Here is a 10,399-nt window from a genome sequence, read left to right as displayed (position 1 = left end):
AGTCCTCAAATGGTTCCCGCAGGGCTCCCTCCTGCCTGGAGCCAAAGCTCAGGCAGGCCCTGCCATGAGCACTCAGCGCAACTGTTGAAAACACACAATGCCCACCCAGGGACACAGACATTCAGAGATATGCTCTATACATCCATACATAGGCTCAGCCTCCAAAATGCTTCAAATCCACAGAACACACTGTAAAAATGGGTGCACACAGCCAAGAACACAGCCTGTCCACACAGACTACAAACCCAGCTCCAAGGCGGGCCTCTTCCCCTGTCAGCCCTGCCCCCTCGCTTGAGAGCTGATCCTCCCTCCTTGGGCCTCCCCAGCCTGCTCCTAGCAACAGGCAACAGCTCTAGCAGTTGCCAGGCAACAGGGAGAACCTGTCCGCCCCTTGGAGGCCAGGCTCACCAGAGGTAGGTAGACACAGACCCCAGTCAATGGAGGCGAGGCAGGACAGGGCCACTGGGAGGCATGGCTTCCCCCAGCCCCAAGCCAGTTCCTGTGGTATTTGCACCCTTCCCACCAGTTAGCCACCTGCTTCCAGTTAAGTGCTCTTCCTACAGAGTCCAGCAACCTCTGCATCCAGTGCTCCTGGCTGCTCCCTCACCATTTTCATGGGGGTCCCCGGGGCTACTGCGAAGTCTCTGCTCCTCCAGTCACACACCTCCCACTCCAGGGGCTCAGAGTCCCACAGGCCCAACTTCTCCCCTGATCACCAGCCCCATGTCCACTGCTGCCCTGAAGCCCAGACACTTCGGGTACCCCCAATAACCCGTGTTCCTGGGCTTTCCACTTTGTGACCTCCCACCAGCCAGAGCCATGACCCTTGCTCCCCACCCCTACATCCTGTCAGTTTCTTCCCCTCCTTAACTCCCCCTCAAATACGTCCCCATTCTCTATCCCCACTGTCCCTTATTCTAAGGCCTCCAGCCTCCTCCCTGGCTCTCCTGTTTTTCTACAATCCATCCTCTACATGGCAGTCAAGGGGATCCTGCTGAAAGAAACCATATCACTCTCTTGCACACAAACCTTCTGTGGCTCCCCAATACCCTGAGGATAAAGCCCACACACACTGCTTTGGACTGTGCAGGGGCAGAGGTGGTACAGTGGTGGTTGACAGCAAGGACTCTGAGGAGCACTCCACAAACTTGCCGGCTGCATATTACTTTGGACAAGTACCAGAAACGCCTTGTGTCTCTGTTTTTTGTTGTTTTGGTTTTTTTTTTATTTTTTTATTTTTTATTTGGCTGCACTGGGTCTTAGTTGCAGCACGCAGGATCCAGTTCCCTGACCAGGGATCGAACCCGGTCCCCCTGCATTGGGAGCTCGGAGTCTTTTTTTTATAAATTTATTATTTATTCTTTTGTTTTATTGTTGGCTGTGTTGGGTCTTTGTTGCTGTGCGTGGGGCTTTCTTTAGTTGCAGCCAGCTGGGGCTACTCTTCGTTGCGGTGCGCAGGCTTCTCATTGTCATGGCTTCTCTTGTTGCAGAGCATGGGCTCTAGGCGCATGGGCTTCAGTAGTTGTGGCGCACGGGCTTAGTTGCTCCGAGGCATGTGGGATCTTCCCAGACCAGGGATCGAACCTGTGTCCCCTGCATTGGCAGGCGGATTCTTAACCACTGAGCCACCAGGGAAGCCCAGGAGCTCGGAGTCTTAACCACTGGACCACCAGGAAATTCCCGTGTCTCAGTTTTTTTTATCAGTAAAATGGACCTAACAGTAATAGCTATCCACTACACTGGCTGAGGTCACGGCTAAGGGAGGAAATGTAGGTAAATGTTCAGAATGTGCATGGTACACAAAACGCCCTCAGTAGGGGTGAGTTGTTATAACAATTATTGCTGCCAGGCCCCGTAGGGGCTGTCCCCGACCAAGGCCCACCTCATCTCCCTCCATTTGCAACACACCAGCACTCCAGCCATCTGATTTGCCTTGCTCTCCCCATTCTCTTGCACGTCCCCCATTCCCTTCCCCCACTTCCCTCCTCCCAATCTTTCATTCCCTGGCTGTGAGCTGGGCATCTCTGACTCCCATTGTCCTGGGGCTTCCCCTCCCCAGCCAGATCCCACTATCCCAGTGGTGAGTCTCTCCCACCCACCCAGATCTCTGATTCCAGACCCCTTACAGCATAATCCTTGAGGGTGGCAGGTAAACATTTGTCAAATGAAACGAATGAATCACACAAAGTTTAACCCACCCTTCCAGGGGTTCCCCCTGGAGCGGGGAGAGGTGTAAACACTAATCCTGCCATCACTATAAAAATATTCGCCATAGTTGTTTGTGCAGAGACGGGAGAAACTCATGGTGCCTGGGAAGGTCAGGGAGCCTTCTTGGTGGAGGTGGTGTGGGGAGTATTAGAGGGAGAGGATCACTGAGGGAAGTGGGAACAGGGACTGGGAGGGTGGGTTCGGGAACGGGCGGGGGAGAAAATCAACGGTCAGAGCTAGAGAAACACCTGGCTTTGCAGCTGAGGCCACTGAGACCCAGAAGGGGTCAGGACGCAACCACTGTCATCCAGTGAGGGACATCACAGGCATGCTGCTTCCTTTACACTTGGGAACCCAGGAGTCCTTTCATCCTTTCAAGAGACATTGTTCTGGGGGCAGAGGATGGTTGCCCAGTCAGGGCTTCATGGGCACCAAAGGAGGCATGACTTGTGTCTGTGCATGCTGGTCCAGCAGCACCTGAACTAGACCGTAAAGGACAGTAAAATGACATTCAGCAGAACTGAGGACGGCATCCCAGCTGGAATGGAGAAGTGGCAGCTACTGGCTTACCTGGACAGCTAGGATAACTTCGAGGCTCACCACAGGCCACAGAGCAAGTCCAGCTTGTCCTGAGCTCCTGTCGTGCACCAGGCTGAACAGGGTGAGGAACGGAGACCCCCTCAGTGGGCTGCGACACCCCGGCCCACAGACTCCAGGAAGGGGAAGCTGCCAGAACTTCCCCAAAGGCAGTTTCGGGGTGGGTGTGTCTGCCCCCACCAGAGTCCAGGAACAGGCAGGACCCCACAGGGATGCCAAGTCCAGGATCCTGGCCACTCCACCTCCATGGCTCTCAGATGGCAGGGAGTCCCCAGCTAGACCCTGTACAACCAAATCACAGCTTTGCAGATAGGGCCGTCCCTCCCTACAACCCGGAGCCAGGCTCCACCTCCTAGTACATCCCCTACACTTCCCCTTTCCTGCTTCTGAGCCCAGCAGCACTTCTGAGATTGGAGTCAGCCACCTTGCACTCTCTGCCCCTTCCTTCCAAACCGCTATTCCCAGGCTTCTCTTACCCCCAGAGAAACAGTCCCAAGCCTGGCAGGCCTTGGGGTCCAGGGTCCCCTTTCACAGTCATCCACCTCCTTCAATTGGCTTTGGCCTGGAGAACTCAGGGCCCAGTACTCCATGCTCAAGTTTCTGGGGGCCAGGGGATTCCACCTGACATGGGCAGGAGGCTCTGAGAGGAGGAGTCCTCTGTTCAACTACTGTTTGCTGTGAAACTACTGTGTGCCATTGTGCACTGCCCTTCAGGAGTACACCAAACATGTAAACAGGGAAATGAACTCCACTGTTTTGGAGTAACTCAACAGGGTGACACGAGAGCCACTGGGAGGTGTACGCAGGAGGAACAGTCCAGGGGCTTCCCTGGTGGCACAGTGGTTAAGAATCCACCTGCCAATGCAGGGGACACGGGTTCGAGCCCTGGTCCGGGAAGATCCCACATGCCGTGGAGCAACTAAGCCCGTGCGCCACAACTACTGAGCCTGTGCTCTAGAGCCTGCGAGCCACAACTACTGAGCCCGCGCGCCTAGAGCCTGTGCTCTGCCACAAGAGAAGCCACTGCGATGAGAAGCCCATGCACCGCAACGAAGAGGAGCCCCTGCTCACCGCAACTAGAGAAAGCCTGCGCGCAGCAAAGAGGACACAACGCAGCCAAAAATAAATAAATTAAATAAATAAATTTAAAAAAAAAAGGAGGAACAGTCCAAGGAGGGGAACTCTGAATGATGGGAAGGGACCAACCATGTGACAAGCCAAGAGAAGAGAGCGATAGGCAGAGGCAACAGCAAGTGCAAAGACCTTGGGGCGGGAAGGGCCTGAGTGTTCCTGGAACAGAAAGGCCAGCCTGGCCAGAACAGCAGCCAGAGCAAGAGGGACTGTGAGGTGAGGGAGGACAGCCATGAGGCATCAGTGAGGCATAGGGCAGGCAGGGGGCTCCCAAGTGCCCAAGAGATGCTGAGGTAGGAGTTCATATGAGCCTGCAGCGGACACCAGCATCTCCAAGCCAGTGACCCATGTCTGGCCCTGAAAATCCAACTGATCCTGGCACTCAGGGTGCTGTTGATGTGACTGGGGGAGAACTGCCCAGTGACTTAGCAGGGGACCCAGGGAGCTTTCAAGGCTTTGGGTCTAAGACTGAGCTGAGCCCCCCTCCATGTCCTTGAAAAGCTCTTGTCCAACTTGCCACTGTGTCTGTTACCTACGCAGCCTCTGAAGGCCACCTCCCCTGGGTAACCCAGGGTCCTTAGAGGGCCTGGGAAATGATAATCAGCCCTATCCCTGGGAGCCACTCCTCTGCTCACCTTGTTGCCTAGACTTCCCTGCCATGCTGTCCAAAGGCTGGGGCTGGTAGCTTCTCCTGCAACTCGTTAGGGCCTTCATTAGCACTGCTTCCTGGAATTTAATTTAATGAAGGAGCAAAAACAGCCCTGATGAAGGTAATGCAACAGCAAGCAGCCCATGAGATGCCTCCAAGGCCCACCCGCCAGGGCTCAGGAGCTTCCTGTAGATGGTGACCAGGAGTAGAGGGGGAAGAGAAAGGGGACCTGTTCTGGGAGAGATGCCGGTCCCTGAACCCTGGAAGCATGGGACATTGCTCTGCAGTACTGCAGGGAGCAAATGCTGCCACTGAAGCCAACTAGACAGAGTTAGAGGAATAAGCCTGGTTGGGGATGGCTTCAGGCTGCTGGAGAAAAGCTTTTGAGATGCCCTGGGCCAGCACCGTCTGTCAGAGCACAGGCCCAGCTATGTGCCAGCGCCAGTGGGTAGTCAGGAGGGGCCAGATCATCAGGGCCAAGGGCAGGGAAGAGTTTAAATTTTATTCCAAATGTGATGGAAACAGTTGGAGGGTTTTGGGGAATTCCCTGGCAGTCCAGTGGTTAGGACTTGGAACTTTCACTGCTGGGGCTCAGGTTCAATCCCTGGTCAGGGAACTAAGATTCCACAAGCTGTGCAACCTAAAAAAAAAAAAAAAAAAATTGTAGGGTTTTTAAGGGCAGGTGACATGATCTACTTTTCTAAAGTTCCCTCTGACTGTTATGGAGAGTGTGGCCCCTGTGGACAAGAGGAAAGGCAGGGAAGGAGGCACGGGGTGACCACCATGTGGTGCAGGAGATGAGGGTGATGGAGTAACGCCTATGGGGACAGGGCTGTCCCACATCCTCTAGGAGAGGCTAGCTGGGGACATGTGGGAGGCAGGGCATATATAACTGGACTGAGCTAGTTTCCTTCCAGCAGGTTTGGGCTGACTAGTCCCCTTTCAGCCTTCTCCACAGGCTTGGCCTCTTCTCCAAATAGACATGGCTCAAACATTTAAAGAAAATCTGTTTAAAGGGTTCCCCAGGCCCCTATAGCTGTTTCCCCAGCTCTGTGCACCTCTCTACTCCGCTGCTGGAGTTCCCTTCCCATTTCTCCATCGCTGGGAAGCCTTCCTTGCCCTGCACCCAGGTCTCGGGCAGCGCCAAGCTTCCCAGGAGCTCCAGGACTGTATTTCACAAGGGAAAATGCCGGAGGCTCAGATGTGGGGCGAGCCTCAAAGACCAGAGCCTGTCCCTCAGCTTTCGGCCTCCTGCCACCCTGTTCCCACCCCTGCCCTAGTACCCCTTAACACTGCCTGCCCTCGGTCCACCGCAGGCCCCTCGCTCCCTCCCCGCTCCCTATTCGTGACTTCCCTCCCCAAGTTTACCACCCCCGCCTCGCGGCCAAGCTGAAACCGGAAGCGGCCTCTGAGCGCGCCGCCCCGCCTCTTCCGGGGCTTCTCTAGGCGGGAGTGCGGGGTTTGGGTGGCGCTAGAGGCAGGGCACGGCTTCGCGGGGCAGCGGCGCCTCCTAGCGGGTCTTTGGCGCAACGCCGGAGCCGAGGCGGTCCCAGAGCCCGCACCTCCCCGCAGTCCTCTCCTCTCCTCCCGACTGGCGCTCGCCATTACCCCCACCAGGCCTGCCTTCCCGTTTCGTTCTGCCTCCAGCCCTGGCCCCCGCCTCCGCCGATCTGCCCACTCGGTGGCCAGCGAGGCCCTCCCTTCATAGGGCAATAGCCGTTCGGTGTCCTCTGGCTCAGAGCCGTCCGTGGCGCCCCATGGCCCTTGCCCTGCTCTGACCCCATCCCTCCTGGCCTTCCTCCAGCCTTAGCCTCCCTCCCGGCCCATCCTCAGAACGTGCCACGACACATGCCTTCCTGCTTCTTCTGGTCCTGGCATCTTCACCGCCTCCGTTCCAGGATGTTCTGTAGCCTCCACCCCCCAAATTCACAGTGGAGATTAGACGCTGATTTGGTTGACTATCCCGGTGGGCACTTCCCCTGCTTCCTGAAGCTGGGGTGGCTCAGTGCCCATAGTCTGCGCTGAGCCTGGGGCCGCGTGCCGGTGCGATTTGGGGGCTCCGGGTGCCTTGCTGAGCTTGACCCCAGAATAGATGTGGGCAGCATAAGGAGAGGAGCTGGGCGATGCTTGGTGGGGCTCCCAGAACGCTTGGTCAAGGGTGGGGCTGGGACTCGGCCCCTTCCTCCGCACCAGGAACCCCTCCAAGGTCAGGCAGCTCATGGGGGGCCCAGGCCTGGCTCCCTGAGGATCCGGCCAAGTGTGGGACTGGCAGTTCCTCACCTGCCCAGGATGCCCAGTGTTGAAGCCCCGGCCCTTCCCTTGGCGACCTCACCCTCCCGCCCCGCCCCGCCCGGAGCCTTCCTGCCTGCCCTCTTCCCATGCGCCAGCCAGGACGCCTTCCTGGACAGCCTTGGAGCCTCAGGGTCCCGCTTCACAGCCATAGCTGACCATCCCCACCACCGGGTCCTGTAACGTGTAGGGTGGGTCACTGCGCCGCCCAGACTCTGGCCATTGACCGCCAGGGGGCAGCAGAGGCCGCCTTCTGTGGATCTTCTGGGGCGGGGGTGGGGGTGGGGGTGGGGCGGGGCGGGGGTGGGGGTGGGGTGTGCGGGTTAAGTCTAATCCTGTCGAGGTCCCGCTGTGCGTGGCAGGGCAGGTTTGCAGCCTTGTATGGTTTTGAAAGCAGTTTTGTTCTTTCCGATTTTTCCCAGGGCTACTTTTTCTTCCTAAGTAGCTTGCAGTCTATTATTACTGTTTCACGTTGTTTGAAAGTTAGTTGCTGGATGACTTTAAACTGAGGTCAAGGCAGAGATCTGAAATAGTCTTCTGGGTCCCTGCATATGCTCCTTGATGTCCTTGGCTTCATCGTGGACCCATGATGTTCCTAGCTACCAGCAATTGGCTTGGCCAGGCCAGGCTGTGGCCACCCTGCATGCTCCCTGATACGACTGCCCAACCTCCGCGTACTGTCTTCCAGCTCAGTACTTCCACGGCTCTGGCCCAGAAGTCCTTCACCTGCCTCCAACATACCACCCTGCCAGCTTCTTCCAATCTCTTACCCTCAATAGCTGCTTCTTCCCAGTCTTCCTTAAATGCCTCTGTTGGCCCTGCTCCTCTCACTTCACACAAACTGTCTACACTTTTTCTTTTCTTTTCTACCTCTCTTTCCTCTACCCTCTCCAGGCAGGCTTGCCCCTCCCTCCACAAAAAAGCCCTGGTCACGGTCCTTAGTGACCTACACGTTGCTGGACCCAGTGGTCTGTGCTCCACCCTCTCCTCCTTGAGCAGCTGATGCTCGTCTGGTTCCCAGGAGCCCGCATTCTCCTGGGTTTCCTCCCACCTCCTGGCTGCTCCCTCCAGCTTTTTTGCTGGTTCCACCTCATCTCTACCTCCTAACAGAGGAATGTTCCAGGGCTCAGTCCCTACTGCTGCCCTCCTCCTTCCAAACCCATCTGCCCCCATCACATCCCGGAGCCTGGCTTTAAGTACCAACCCACACTCTTTACCTCCCAGATCCAAAGCTCCAGCACTGGTCACTCTACTGAACTTGAGTCACACACCTATCAGCAAACATGGCATTTCCACTTTGATGTCCAGTCAGTGTTTTAAACTTTTCATGGGCAAAACTGATCTCCCTCCCAAGCCTACTCCTCCCCCCGCCTCCCTCAGCAGATACAGTGGCAAGTTGGAGTCACTCTGGACTTGTCTCTGCCCTTCCCCTCATACGTACCCAAGCCATCAGGGAACCCTTCAGGATATGCCCAGCGTCTCACCCCAACTCTGCCACTACCTGGGCTGAGACACCTGATATGTCTGTCTGGAACAACTGTAGTAGCCCTTGTGTCAGTGTCACCCTTGGCTCCCCATCTCCCACCCCAGAGTCTAGTCTCAATGCAGCAGCCAGAATAATCCATTTAAAACCTAGAGTTGCTACTGAGTCAGATCCTGCCCCCTCCTCTGTTCAGGACCTGGCATTGGCTCTTGCCTTTTCCACAGAAAAATCCAAAGTCCTATGGTGGCTGGCATGGTCCCACAACATCCCCTCATTAGCCCCCAATCGCCCCTTCTACCCTCTCCCACTTCTCTCAGCATCAGCCTCCGTGGCTTCCTGGCTGCTCCTCTCCCAAGCCCGGCACGTTCTGCCTCAGGGCTTTGCGCTGGCTGATCCCTCTGGCTGGATGTTCCCTGCAGACATCTACATGGCTTCCTCCCGCTCCAAGTTCTCATCAAACATCCCTTCCTCAGTGAGGCCCACCCTGACCCACCTCCCAACCCTTGTTCTTTTTTAATTTTATTTGGCTGCACCACGTGGCATGTGGGATCTTAGTTCCCCGACCAGGGATCAAACCCGTGTCCCCTTCATTGGGAGCACGGAGTCTTAACCACTGGACCGCCAGGGAAGTCCTCTAACCCTTATTCTTCATTGCCCTTACCATGCCATTTTTACTCCCTATACTACTGATCATCTGCCAACAAATGATATAACTTACTGATTATGTTTCATGTTTCTGGTCTGAATCCAATCCCCCACCTGTAAGTCCAAGGAAGGCAGGGCTCTTCACTTTGTTCATTGATGTACATACAGGTGCTAGAAGAGCGCCTGGCACATAGGAAATCTTAATAAATACTTGTCAAATGAATGAACAATGAATTCCTTTTCAGTTGATAGGCGAATGTGTGCATGTGCACACAGGTGAGAAGGGTGCAGGCAGGGGCAACTGCTGGTCAGGGAGACCAAGGCCTATGCTTTGGCCCTTTTTCCTGGTCTGTATTATCTTATTTTTCTGTTACAAGCAGTCATAAGAAAAGCGGTGAAAAGAAATATTGACGACCTCTGTGCTGCTCTAATTTTGGGTTTTTTTTTTTTGGCTGCACCACACGGCTTGTGGGATCTTAGTTCCCCAACCAGGAATTGAACCCGGGCCCTCAGCAGTGAGAGCACAGAGTCCTAACCACTGGACCGCCAGGGAATTCCTGCTCTAATTTGTTAACATTTCAGATTTAAAAAATTTTTTTCAGAGCAAATTAAAAAAAGCAAACCAGAAGAAAAAAGACCTGGGAAATTCTTCAAAACATACAAAAATGCTTAGTGATGACCAAGGGCCTGCAGACCCATCCTCGCGGAGGCCAAATGGCTGGAACTTGACAGCCAGAGATACTCATTTTCAAACAGTCTTGTGGGCACTTGACTTTTTGATATAGTGTAGTGGCCACACTGCCTGCCCCCTTCCCCCTGGAGCCTGCTGACCAGCAATCAGTCTGGAGGAGAACTTGCTTGGCAGGCAGAGATGGCCTCCAAGGGCCAGGGTCCTTCCTCCACCCCAGCTGTGTATATGTGGGTGAGTGTGTAAGTGTGTGGCAGCGGGGAGGGGTGGGTGGAGCGACTGTCAGCTCATCCCCCTGGTCTGAGAGGCCTGAAGCCAGGCTTGGGGTCTTAAGAGATTCCAGGCAGTCCTGCTGCTGCTCTGACCTGCAGCCTTCTTTGGATGGAGGGAGGTTGAGAAAAGATACCCGGGGTCTGTCAGCAGGATGGACCCTGCCCTTTATTGCCTCCTACTCCACAGGAGCCAAGGGTCTCAGGCAGGGCCATGGCCTCACCTGACGAGGAAGACGCCAGAGACCCCCAGAGGGCAGCCCTGCATGCCACGGGCACTCTGGGCTGCGGCCACCTCTAGGCCAGTGTCCAGCTCTTTTCTGGGGCCACGGGGCTCCTGGGTGAGTCCCCAGGCTGGAGTCAGGCGCCTGGGGCTGTTGAGAACCAGACTCAGGAAGCCCCCCTCTGATCAGCTGGCACTGCCATGGGCCTAGCAGCCA

This window comes from Balaenoptera musculus, chromosome 11 (genome assembly GCF_009873245.2).
Source record: "Balaenoptera musculus isolate JJ_BM4_2016_0621 chromosome 11, mBalMus1.pri.v3, whole genome shotgun sequence".
Classification (NCBI taxonomy): domain Eukaryota; kingdom Metazoa; phylum Chordata; class Mammalia; order Artiodactyla; family Balaenopteridae; genus Balaenoptera; species Balaenoptera musculus.
The sequence above is the reverse complement of the archived record's forward strand: the minus strand, read 5'-3'. Positions refer to the sequence as shown.